The 13,301-nt window shown below is 39.7% G+C and overlaps 1 protein-coding gene across 1 annotated transcript in view; it reads right to left on the reverse strand.

Moving 5' to 3' along the window:
- The window catches only part of LHFPL3 (LHFPL tetraspan subfamily member 3), a 444,944-nt gene that overhangs the window by 135,294 nt on the left and 296,349 nt on the right, over window positions 1–13,301 (reverse strand). The window lies entirely within an intron of this gene.

Here is a 13,301-nt window from a genome sequence, read left to right on the forward strand (position 1 = left end):
TCAACCTCCCTTTCTTGTAACAAAGGGGCTACTTTGGTCCCCATCAGCTCGCTCTTCACTACCTCTCGGTTGGTTCAGAGCTCGGGAGGGGGATAGAGAGCTGCCATTGTTCCTCTGCCAACCCTGACATCATTATTTTTACACATGAGGAAACTGAGGCGCTGACATTTCAAATAGCTTGCTCCAGGTCATACAAAACACACAAACGGCAGAACTAGGACAGGAAGCCAAGAATCTATGCTTTTTATACCATCTCTGCTATTATCCTCTACTTATGAATAATAACGATGTGTATGAAATCACGTTAGAATATTGGTGTTAGTACTGAGAACATTGATAGAATCTTGACAGTGCTTAACATGTTATTTATAATTAAACATTTATTCTTTGAGTACAAGAACTGAAATGATACTTAGAAACTGTTAGTTTTTATATGTCTAAATATTTCTTTTGTTTACACTAGTATTTCACCAATCAGAATTTCATCTTACATGTAGTGCCAAGAACATGAGATTAATTATAAATTCTAAATGTGAGGAGTGGGAATTACTGAGCTTTTATCATATGAATATTTGTATAAACATTTGTATGCTTGGTTTTAGACACATTTCATAAGAAAACCCATCCTTTTTTTTGGCTTGATTTTTTTGCCTTCGTATTTTAAGTTGGTTAGTCAAGCATTTTTATGTGTTCTTAAAAGAAGGAAAATATTCCTTTTAAAGATTTTATATATATATATATATAAAATATATGTGTCTATGTATATATATGTACCTTATTCATTTATATATATGGCTACTTACATGTACAATAACTTCTGCTTTGGACAAAAATAAAGATATGAATCAATTAGGTTCTATTTAATTTTTTATGAAGAATTCTTTCTTTTAAGTAGCTTCACTGGATTTCTATAAACATACTGTTTTAATAAAAATTTCAATAAATACAAAACTAAACATGTTGGCAGGTCACAAACATGTCTGAAATTTTCAGGAGAGGCCTTAGGCTATATTTTATGTCATATATTTTATGACTTAGGCTATATTTTTATGAGCTACAATCTACACTGCATTCTAGACACAGGAGGATCTTAAGAGCAGAAAAGATAATCTTTCTCCGTGGCCAAATAAATAGGATCCTGTGTAGTGCATCTTTTACCATTCTCCCGGCAAAATCTGCGTTAGCCAGCATAATACCCAAAGCAAGGCAACACAGACCAATGATCATCCTGACAGCAGTTTTCTGTATACCTCTAGACTACTTTGTGCCATAAAACAGGGAGCCCTGGTCCAGATTATTGAGTGGTTACCTACTATTTATTCATATTTAGTAATAAATTTGTATTCATTTTGTGTTCCATACACATATTACAGGAAATAACTGTACTTGTAAAAATAATTCATCAGCTGACTAAATGTCTTTCTGCACAGCAGGTGGAGAGAAGGTGGCAGGTTAGTTTTATGTAGTCCCACTTGTCTATTTTTGTTTTTGTTGCCTGTGCTTTTGGTGTCATATCTGTGAAATCACTGCCAAGACTAACATCATAGGGCTTACCTCCCATGTTTTCTATTAGGAATTTTATAGCTTCAGGTCTTACGTTTAAGTCTTCAATCCATTTTGACTTGATTTTTGTGTATGATGTAAAGTGAGGATCTAATTTTATGCTTTTGCATGTGTGTATCCAATTACTTCAGCACCATTTGTTTAAGGTACTATCCTCTCCCTCACTGTGTATTTTTGGTACCCTTGTGGAAGATCAGTTGACCATACATGTATGGAGTTATTTCTGGGCTCACTATTTGGTTCCATTAGTCTATATGTCTGTTTTATGCCAGTACCATACTGTTTTAATTACTGTAGCTTTGTAATATATTTTGAAATCAGGAAGTATGATGTCTACAGTTTTGTTCTTCTTTCTCAAGATTGATTTGGCTATTCTGGGTCCTTTGTGGTTCCATGTGAATTGTAAAAGTGTTTTTTCTATTTCTGTAAAAAATGCCATTGGGATTTTGATCAGGATTGGATTAAATATATAGATCATTTGGGGCATTATGAACATTTTTATAATATTAAGTCTTCTAATCCATGAATATAGGATGTCTTTCCTTTGTTTTTGTGCTCCTTGATTTCTTTCATCAGTGTTTTGTGGTTTTCAGTATACAGCTCTTTTACCTCCTTAATTAAGTTTATTCCTAAGTATTTTATTCTTTTTGGTATTATCATCAATAAGATTGTTTTCCTATTTTCCTTTTCAGATAGTTCATTGTTAATGTATAGAAACACAACTGATTTTTATATGTTACTTCTGTATCATTCAATTTTACTGAATGTGTTCATTAGTTTTAACCTTTTTAAAAGAGTTTTCTCTATATATGATCATGTTATCTGTAAACAGGGACAATTTTACTTCTTCCTTTCTGATTTGGATGCTTTTATTTCTTCTTCTTGCCTAATTGCTCTAGCTCATATTTGTAGCATACTGGTAAATTCTAATAAACATTTAAAGAAAACTCAATGCCCAATCTCTCTCAAACTTATCCAAAAAATCAAAAAGAGGACATCCTTCTAAGCTCATTTTATGAGGCCAGCATTACCAAAGACACCAAAAGAAAATTATAAGCCAATATCCCTAACAAATATAGATGCAAAAATCCTTAACAAAATATTAACAAACTGAATTTAACAGCACATTAAAAGGATCATACACATTACCAAGTGTGACTTAGCCCTTGGATGCAAGGATAGTTCAACATACAAAAGTCAACTGACATGATATGCCACAACTGAAAAACAGAATAATGGATAAAAATCACAGGATCATCTCAATATATGTAGAAAAAGCCTCTGACAAAATTCGATACCATTTCATAATAAAAACACTCAACAAATTAGAAATGGAACAGCATTACCCCAACATAATAAAGGCCATATATGAAAAGCCCACAGCTAACATCATACTCAATGCTGAAAAACTGAAAGCTTTTCCTCTAAGGTCAGGAACAAGGCTAGGAAACTCTTGGTACTTCTATTTAACATGGTACTTGAAAGAAATACTTCAATGTTTTCAAAATTTCACATAGCAAAAATTAATTGTACACAGAAAACATGTGGAAAAATAAATATTACATTCTAAAAACATTGGAAGTGGAACCAAGCTCAAGAAAGATGAGTGCTTCTTGGACTATCTTTTGTAAGGATATGCAAGGGGACAGCAGACTGACATATTCACACATTTTTAGCAGCATCTAAGTTATACTTTTTCACATAGTTTAGCTAACGTGTATGCGTGTGTGAGATAGAGAGAGAGAGAAAGCATATATACTCACACACATTCATATATCCCTCTTCTCCCAATCCTTACACAGTTTAAGAACAGTTGCATATGCTATGGCGTGATTGGCAATCTTTTTTGCAGAGACGGTTTGTAATATCACTTAGAACAGACATGATCTAGCCTAGGCACTGAATTATTTTTTCACCACAGGATTCTGACAAAATCTTCAGTGTCTCTTTTGTTCCTCTTAAATGCCATTTTCCCCCTCTAACCCTCTCACCCCTTCTGTGTTTAAGATCAAGGTTACATGGACTCTGATGTACTGATTTATTATGTCTAAGATGAAGAACTGCTAAAGAAAAAACTTGTGGAAAATTGTTAGAGTTCTTTTTTTTCTTTGTTTTTTGCTCCCTTTCCTCATGAGACTTTCTTAAAACAGCTTCCCCACTTTTTGTGCTCCTTTGAAACAATTTATACAGACTTTGAAAAATAGATAATTTAAGATATGTTAGGCCAGTGGTCCCCAACCTTTTTGGCACCAGGGACCGGTTTCATGGAAGACAATTTTTCCACAGACTGGGGGTAGGGAAGGAAGGGATTCTGGGATGATTCAAGCATGTTACATTTATTGTGCAGTCAAACCGCTCTGCTAATGATAATCTGTATTTGCAGCTGCTCCTCAGTGCTAGCATCACTGCCTCAGCTCCACCTCAGATCATCAGGCATTAGACTCTCATAAGGAGTGTGCAACCTGTTATAGATCCCTCACAGGTGCAGTTTACAGTAGGGTTCGTGCTCCTACAAGAATCTAATGCTGCCGCTGATGTGACAGGAGGTGGAGCTTACGCGTTGATGCCGGCGATGGGGGCAGCTGTAAATACAGATGAGGCTTCAGTTGCTCACTTGCCGCTCACCGCCTGCTGTGCGGCCCTGTTCCTAACAGGCCACAGACCAGTACCGGTCTGCAGCCCAGGGCTTGGGGAATGCAGTGTTATGCTATGTCCAATCTACGGTGAGATCGTCTATTGACTTAGATATTTATTGAGACTACTGCTGCTTTAGAACAAGAAATTGTTCCCAGAACAGTGAATTGGAAAAGTCAATGGGTATTAAAAAAAAAAAAGTGGGTAGGACAAAAACCAGGTCAAGAGAGGGAGAAAGAAGTCAGCATGCTAAATGTTCTATCAAAAGGTTTTCACATATCTTTCAACTTTAAATTCTAACAGCGGTAGCCAAAAGTTTTTAGATAAAACCTTGATCAGTATGACATTTGAAGAAGAACAATTCCTGAATCAGAACAATGTCTTCTCTTGAGTAAAATGAAATTTAACCCAGTCTTAACCTACTAGCAAAATGTCCAGAAGGTGAATTGCAAGAACTCGGGTGCTAGGCTGGCCCCGGGCTGAACGGAGGGGAGGTTTTGGAAACTGAGCAGGCAGCTGGAGATTTGGTTTCTGCCCTTGATGATCTTTCTTCCTCTTAGGGCTCTGTATTTTCACCCTTTAGCCAATGGGCACAGGTTTTTTCTTGGCATTGGAACGTCTATTGTAATTCATTTGTCACTCTTAGTACTGAGGCTGGGGTATGCTGGCAAAATTTTAGGATTGTGATGGTCTAAAGCATTTTAAATTCCAGGATGCTGCTCATGTGAATTACTGACAAACTCTTCCAGTTAGAACATTTACTAAAGTGCTAGGGTGGTATATATGTTCCAGTATATTTTGCTAAAGAATTTCTTTGTCCTTCTTTTATTTCCTTACCACTCTCTGAATCCAGAATGTATTAATTGCCTGTTTGCCCAGGGTAGAAGGTATTAGTTTTTGTTGGAGATCAACATATGACTAGGAGCAGTGTTTATAGTTTCTGAACAGAAATTGAGAACAGTCTAACACAGCCACAATCTGGGCTTTGGTCCTGATCCCTATATTTACTTGACCACTGCTCTAAGGAATAAAAAGAAAAATAAAAAGAACATACATTCTCACCCCACCAACACTGCCCATGCTCCCCCTTCAAGGTACTGCTTGTATTCTTTAAAGAGAAGTTGATTTTTATTTATAAAAGAAATATCATTTGGGAAAAATTGTGGTTTTACTGGCTCTAAAGAGACAATAACAATCTACATTAAACATTTCCCTATTTTATGTGTATTGATTTTTATTGCTGCTGTAACAAATTACTATACACTTAGTAGCTTAAAACAACACATTTATTATCTGTAGATCAGAATTTTCATATGGTTCTCACCGGGCTAAAAGCAAGGTGTTGGTAAAACTGCATTCCTTGTCTTTTCCAGTGCCTAGAGGCTGCCCACATTCCTTGGATCACAGCCCCTTCCATCTTCAAAGCCAGCAATGGTGGGTGTTATGAGCTGAATGTTTGTGTACCCCCAAAATTCATATGTTGAAATCTAATTCCTAATATGATAGGATTTGGAAGTGGAGATTTTGCGGGGTAATTAGGTCATGAAGGTAGAGCCCTCATGAATGTGATTAGTGCCCTTGTAAGAAGAAACCAGAGAGCTAATATCTGTTCTCTGCCATGTGAAGATACAACAAAATGACAGCCACGTGCAAACCAGGATGTGGGGCCTCACCACACGCTGGATCTGCCAGTACCTCGATCATGGACTTCACAGCCTCCAGAACTGTGAGAAATAAATTTCTTTTGTTTAAGACACCCAGTCTATGGTATTTTGTAATAGCAGCCCAAACTGACTAAGACAGTGGGTTGAGTCCTTTTCACGTATCATGTCTCTGACTTTTTCTTCTGACTCTTCTTTTAAGGGCTCATGTGATTAGACTGGGCCCACTCAAATAATCTAAAATAATCTCCCCATCATAAGGTTAGCTGATTAGCAAGCTTAATTGCAACGGCAACCTTAATTCCCCATTGTCATATAATCTAACACACAGGTTCCAGAGATCAGGGTGTGGACATCGTGGGGGGGGGCATTATTTCACATCCTACATAATGTTACACATAGTAGTGTGCTGTTATGATCTTGATACTTATGGGTTTCTGACTTCTAATTTGTCGTTACTGTGGTCTAAACTGAGGGTCATGAGATCAACTGTTGATGTATTGTGTGGGACAAACCCCGAGCACCTGTGCCTGCCAAGTCTGCCCTTTTGTGGATGTCTGCTGAGTTTTCTCAGCTTGTGCCATGGTCTGTCTTGGTTTCCTGATTAGCTTTATGGTTTTATGTTGGGACTAACATTTGATCTTATTTTGAACCTGCTTGTCAAGGGTCCTAATATTTTGCCTGGTTCTGGCTGTTTAAATTGTTTTTCTTAAATCCTTAAAGGCAAGCTTGATTTATGTTCCAAGAGGATGGGTTGCCTTGACCAAAGCAAGTGATATTCAGGAAGCCCCAAACTTGGGGCCTTCTTGCTGCAGGTCCCAATCCACTGCTTGGCCATCCCTCTGCCTTGGATATTATCTCCAGCTTGAGTCAAGCCTAACTCTGGAATCCTTAGGATTATTGGCTGTTCCCATTAGTGATTCTGTGTGAGCCCAGTCTTGCTAGTCCTCACTTTCTCCCTTTCAGCATTAGCTCCATGCTGTTTGGCTGAAGTCATCTAAATTGAGCAAGTAAAGCCATCTCAACAGCTCCAGTCCTGTAGAGGCTGTCACCAAAGACTGTGTCCATTCCCTCTTAAAGTGTAGGTGATCAACATGAATACCTCTGATGTCTGCAGAGTGACAGTGCTAAATAAAAGTTTCCTGAAACTTTTGCCATTTGACACATTTGGACTTTTGAACAAGAGCATGTATGGGTCCTGTGCCTTTGTCTCTAGGTACTGATGTACTCAAACTGTAGGTTCAACCTTTACACCTCTAAACCTATCTTGATGAAGACAAGCAACATATTGGGAGGTCCAGAGTAATTTATGGGTCTAGTGTTCAGGATAAGATCAATACCTCATTTTTTTTTAACAGATGATGGGGTCTCGCTATGTTGCCCAGGCTGGTGTTGAACTCCTGGACTCAAGCAATCCTCTTGCTTCAGCTTCCTGAGTAGCTGGGACTCTAGGTGTGTGCCACTATACCTGGCTTAACCTCCCCATTATTCTCATGTTATCAGTGCTCATCCCTGATCACTAATGGTATTATCATTTTTATATAAAGCCAGAGTCATCATTTAGGTATCTGAGACTTGAGAATCCCCAATGAGATTAGTAGATGAACAAATGTTGAAGAAAATAACAAATATTGTCAGGGAAATTGGAGCAAAATGTGGTAGTTTCTTCATTTTACTAAAATATTTTGACAATATAAAAGTAATAGCTGACATTTATTGAGCACTTACTATGTGCCAGGCACTCTCCTAATTGTCTTATATGAATAAACTCATTTAAACCTCCTTACGAACCTAGGAGGTTAGGTACTATTATTACTCCCATTTTATAGAAAATGAAACAAGAATGGAGGGATTAAGTAACTTGCAAAATGTCACAGGTAGTGGGCGTCAGGATTGACATTTTGGGTAGTCTGACTGCTATTTTATCTCTTAACTATTATACATTTATAGAGTTTAATTTTTACTATTTCAGGAAAATACTGAGCTTTCCTCTGACAGTAAAATAAGAATACCAAATAAGGAGTAGATTCACCTAAGAACTGGTGAGACTGATGTAGATAATCTGAAACAAAAGTGTGGTCTGTGACTCAATTAATTTCAGTTAATAATTAAAGTCAAAGCAAGTTGGAAAAAATGCAAACATGGGACTTGCCAACAAATATTTGTATTGCAGTACGTGGCTGGAAGACCATTACTGAGAAATGGTCTGGTGGTGGAACAATACTGTAGTTCCCGTGAACTCTAAGAAATGGACCAACTTATCTTGAAGTATTGGCATTCTGAGTTGTCAAAATGACATCCCTGGAAATAACTGGCAGCAAAATCGCAGTAAACTAAAATGCAGGAACTTCATCGATTTTTGTTGTTGTTGTTTTTGAACTTGAGAGCCATATATTCTCAGTTAAGGGAGTTCTTGTCAGCAGCTGATGAGAGTCTTAAGGGATGGCCAGGCCTAAAGCGATTTTACATATCCTTGGCAAATGGCCTCTTCCATCAGGCAACTGTTATTTATGTCCCAGGTCTTGGGACAGTAGTGATTAAGACAAATTGAATTCCTTCTCTTAAGGGATTTATAGTCCACAAAGTTACCCAGTTTAACTGCTATAACGAGTAACAATGTGAGGAAAAAGGGAGACACAGGCTATTGAGTGTAACTGAATGTATCTTAAACCTCCAACCTAGGCTGTGGAATCTCAAGATTTATTTACAGGGAAAATTAAATGTTTTTAGTCCCAGACCATTATTATTTCAACCAGATCTAAGAGTTGGAAGGGGACAGGGGCACAGAGGACTGACAGTTGGAGAAGAGAAGTAAACAATATGTGCGTATGGGTGTGTTATGGGGCATGGCTATATAATTATAGTATATAAATATTAAAATATAGGTGTAAATATTTCTGTTAAGAATAGGCTGGGTGTGGTGGCTCATGCCTGTAATCCCAGTGATTTGGGGGCTGAGATGGGAGGATCGCTTGAGGCCAGGAGTTTGAGATCAGCCTGGGCAACATAGCAAGTCCCTGTCTCTACAAAAAATTAAAAATAAATTAGCCAGGCATGGTGCCAGGTATGATGGTACACTCCTGTAGTCTTAGCTACTTGGGAAGGTGAGATGGGAGGATGGCTTGGGCCCAGGAGGTTATAGCGAACTTCAGCCTAGGTGACAGAGTGAGACCCTGTCTCTTAAAAAACGAAGAAAAAGGGGAAGGGGAAGGGGAAGGGGAAGGGGAGGAGGGGGAGGAGTAGGGGGAGGAGGAGGGGAAGGAGGGGGAGAGGGAGGAGGAGGAGAGGGAAGAGGAAGAGGAAGAGGAGGAAGAGGAAGACAAAGAGGAAGGGGAAGATGAAGACGAAGATGAAGACGAAATAGGAAGGTAACCTGTATCAGTATCAGCATAGAAATATGCAGAATTTATAATTGCCAGGGAGGACAAAAGGGATTTAAAAAAATAGCTAATAATTCTGGCAAAAGAAATGTGAGCTTGGTTTATAGTCTCAAGCCAAGGAGATCTGGAGATGTCTGTTATGTTACAATAAATCCAAACTCAAGCTCCCTATATCATCAAAAATGTTTACTCATCTCTTCTACTGGAAGTACAGTAAATATTAGGACTGGATGTTTCTAGTCAGAGTGAAAGATATGTTTTCTTTATAGTGTCCTCCAAATAACAGAAAAAATGATTTACCATTCCCATTTGTGGATGAGAATACTTCATATATTTTTCCAGGGCCAGGTTCTCGAATGCTGCCTAGAAACCAGAAATGATCTATGGACTACAAAGCTGCCAAGGGCCTTGCTCTTGGGCCTTTCTACATGGCCATGGGTGTTTCGTTGTTTCTACCAGCCCCACAAGCTGGCCCTGGAAAGTATGGTGAGCTTGTTTGGAGGTTCTAGCAGCTACTCGTATACCCTTGACCGAAGAACGGTCCTCCTCTATCGGGGAAGGTCGTCCTCTTCGACCGAGTGCGCAGCTTCGGGAGGGACGCACATGGAGCGGTGAGGGAGGAAGGGGACACCCGCCTAGCCAGCCAGATCAGCCGAATCAACCCTGGCGATCAATGGGGTGACAGATGTCGCAGCCAGATCGCCCTCACATCCTGGAAAGTATTGTGAAAAGAGTTCTGGGCAGTCAGACTCCTGCTCTCTCCTTACCCTTTATTTCTGACGTTCTAAGTCTTTGGCCTCTCTGATGTACTTCTGGAGTTCCCTCTTAGCATTCCTGTGATTAAGCACTGTTTTATGGTTTTAGACTACTCTTGCTTCTCAGCCTGGTCATAGAATCATGGCTGAATACTTACTCCAGTCCCCCAAATCTGAGCTCTTTTCCTCTAATGCATCCTGCTTCCTGCACTGGGTAGGGAATCATATTGGTTCCTGACATTCTGCAGAAAGTGTTTTCTCCACTAATTCATGCACAATTAGTGAAGAACTCAGCATGGCCTTTATAATCTAGAATGGAGTTAGTATACAGAAAAATCTAAAAAACCACTAGAGAAAATGAAAAAGGCACAGCTCTACTAAAAATGCCTCATGTGTCAGAGGGAGAGAAGGAACATCCTCTGTGCGGTCTCAGCAGGGCCTTCATATCAGGGAATACCTTAAGGTAACACCTTAAGGTAACTGAGGTTCCTTGAGCTTTCATTTGAAATGTGGCTGTTGTGGAGTGGTCTTCCAGGAAATAAATTGCTGCAATATTACACATTCTTCTAATCTGGTTGGTGGCCAGTGCATTCTGGTGGTTCCTAGAAGGTCCCACTTTTGCAGGTCAAACTAGATCAGGAAGTTTCCAAACCCCAGGTGGTGGTGGTGGTGGTGGTGGTGGTAGTAGTAGTGTTTATTTTATTCATTTTAGGCTGATACAGTCCTAAATTTGACAAAATATATTTTTCAGTGAACTGGCAGGTTAGAAAGTCTCAGCTTCTGGCTTACACCTGACTGAACAGTAGGTGCCCTGGGAAATGGTGAGCTCTGGACTGAATTAAGCCTAATGGAGCATGACCCTAGGTCTCCATCCATCTGCCATCAGGCACATTTGGATATTGGGTTTGACTTGAGGCAGTGCATTAGATGTGGTTGAGTAACGATGCGACTACTCCCCTGGCATACCCAGGATGTTGAATGTTTGGTGTCAAATTTAGAATGAAGATCTAAGTCTTCTTTTTGTTCTCTCATCATTATACACTGAGGGGCCAGAATATTGCTCAGCATCATCCTCTAGCCCAGCTGGGCATCAGAGCTTGTAGACATCATTTCACCCCTCTTTCCCCTGGAGTGTCACAATTGCAGCTACTCAGGTATTACCAGTGCTGTTGTTGGTGTTTTTAAGAGCTGTTTCCAAGAATGAGAATTGTGGCTGGGCCACTTGATCTGAAATGATATTGACATCAATGCTGACCACTAAAGAGTGGCATCCTAGAGACAAATACTATGCATGCAATTGACCAATGGAGACATTTCCCCCAATGGTCAATGAAAAGGAGGAGGCTGTCATGGAGTATTTTGTAAAAATACACCCCACCAACCTGAAAACTGACTTCCAGTGAATAGTTAATACCTGCAATTTTTACCAACCTAATAAAGTTAAGTTCTGATACTTGGGGGAGGAGGAGTTGGACACACATCTTCCTACAATGTGATTCTGAGATGCATTCTTTACTGAACTTAAATTTTGGTTCTGCTTCAACCTAGGGTGAAATTTTTACTATGGAGGACAACAGTCTTGCATGTGAGACTTTGATGGCCAGAAAATTGAGAATACTGTTCATTTGGCCAGACTTGTCCAGCTCTGACAATATATGGAGGTGCTGGTGGTCCTCTTACCCAGCAGTGTCTTGGATGCTGAGTCACTGGCCAGAGCCAGACACTATACAGATAGTGTCCCTGTCAGAGGCCTGTTTGTGAGTGATAGCTCTATCTGGTTCACCTGTCAGTCGTATCACAGGCAGGCAGCAGGTGATGTCCTGGAATCTTTGAGGTATTTGTAAGTACCATGCCCGCCATTGCTTTGGTCTGATGATGCTGAGTGGCTACTATAACCATAAAATAGGGTCAGACCACGGGTCTTTAACATAAGCAATTGATATGCCATCAAAAATTGTATTAGAAGATGGAGGCCTGAGAACATGTCCCTGACTCTTTCCTCCAAATTCCTCCCCTGGCAACACAATGAACAAAATGATGCTGCTGGCAGACCCTGCAGGGCATGTGCAACCTCAGAGTCGAGGTCTTTGCTGTCACATGGTGCTGAGGAAGCGTGGAGAGCACTAGGGAGTGAAGACTCCAAATTTCCTCTCCTTGAGGGGGTCAGGCAAGTAGAGCTCTGTTTGCATGGGCTGCATATGCTCCTGGGAGGAGCTGCCAGATCCCACTGGCCTGGAAGAGAGGTACTTTGGTAGGCTGAGCCCTTCCAGTTCCTGTGGTGGGAGAGGACTGCCACTTGCTCCCAAAGAGGCTCCCTTTCTGCCTCAATGTAGGAACTGCCAGCACAATTGCTTATAAAGTGACATAAGCAGAAATTTCATGCTCAACATCATGGCCTGGGGAACCCCAAAGTCCTGTGGGAATGGGTGCTGAAGGTAATCATACCACGAGGGGGCAAAAAATTACAATTCCTTTAAGGGGACTCAGAGATCCAAGGAAGAAGGCAGAGCTGGACTGGACCTGGGGGCTCCTACAGCCGCGGAGCTGAAACCAGGAGAGAACTCTGCGGAAGTATGCGGCTCCTCAAGGAGATGCAGTTAGAATACACAAGGCTTCCTGGAGTTAAACATAACCTTTAATTTAAAAAATCCCCTAAACTGAGGAATACGGCTGCTGCTGAGAAAGGAAAGAGTGGTTTGGAAGATTTGGTAGAACAAATAAAAAACAAAATCCCAAGCACATGAGAAAAAAGACAAGAGACTTGGAGATTAGAAACTTAAAATGTAAATATTAAGAACTCTAAGAAGAGAAAAAGGAATATATGGAGAAATAATTTTTAAACAAGAAAATTTCTCAGGAAATAGACAAGTTTTTTTAATATTAACAATGGTTACCAACACCCAGATGGCATTAATGGAAAAAAATTATATACCTAGCTATATCGTGGTGAAATTTATAAATTCCTTGTATTTGGGAAAGAAATCTTGTAAGTTCCCACATAGAAAATAAATACGACAACAACAACAAAACAACAAGACAGATTAGTTAAAGGAGAAGAAATGTGATAAACAACAGCCCATTTATTTGTGATGCTGGAAAGGAGAAGAAATAGAACATTATCCGCAGACTCTTGAGAGAAGCTTTTAAGAATCCTGGCTAAGATATTATGCACCTGCCAGGGAAAGAAAGACACTTTTGAATATGCAAGTATCAGTTGTCTCCTCTGTGAGGGAAACACTGAAAAGTACTCTATCCTAATGGAAATGGAATGAGAAGAGATCTTAAAATATAGAAGACCAAAAGCATAA

This window comes from Lemur catta, chromosome 11 (genome assembly GCF_020740605.2).
Source record: "Lemur catta isolate mLemCat1 chromosome 11, mLemCat1.pri, whole genome shotgun sequence".
NCBI lineage: Eukaryota > Metazoa > Chordata > Mammalia > Primates > Lemuridae > Lemur > Lemur catta.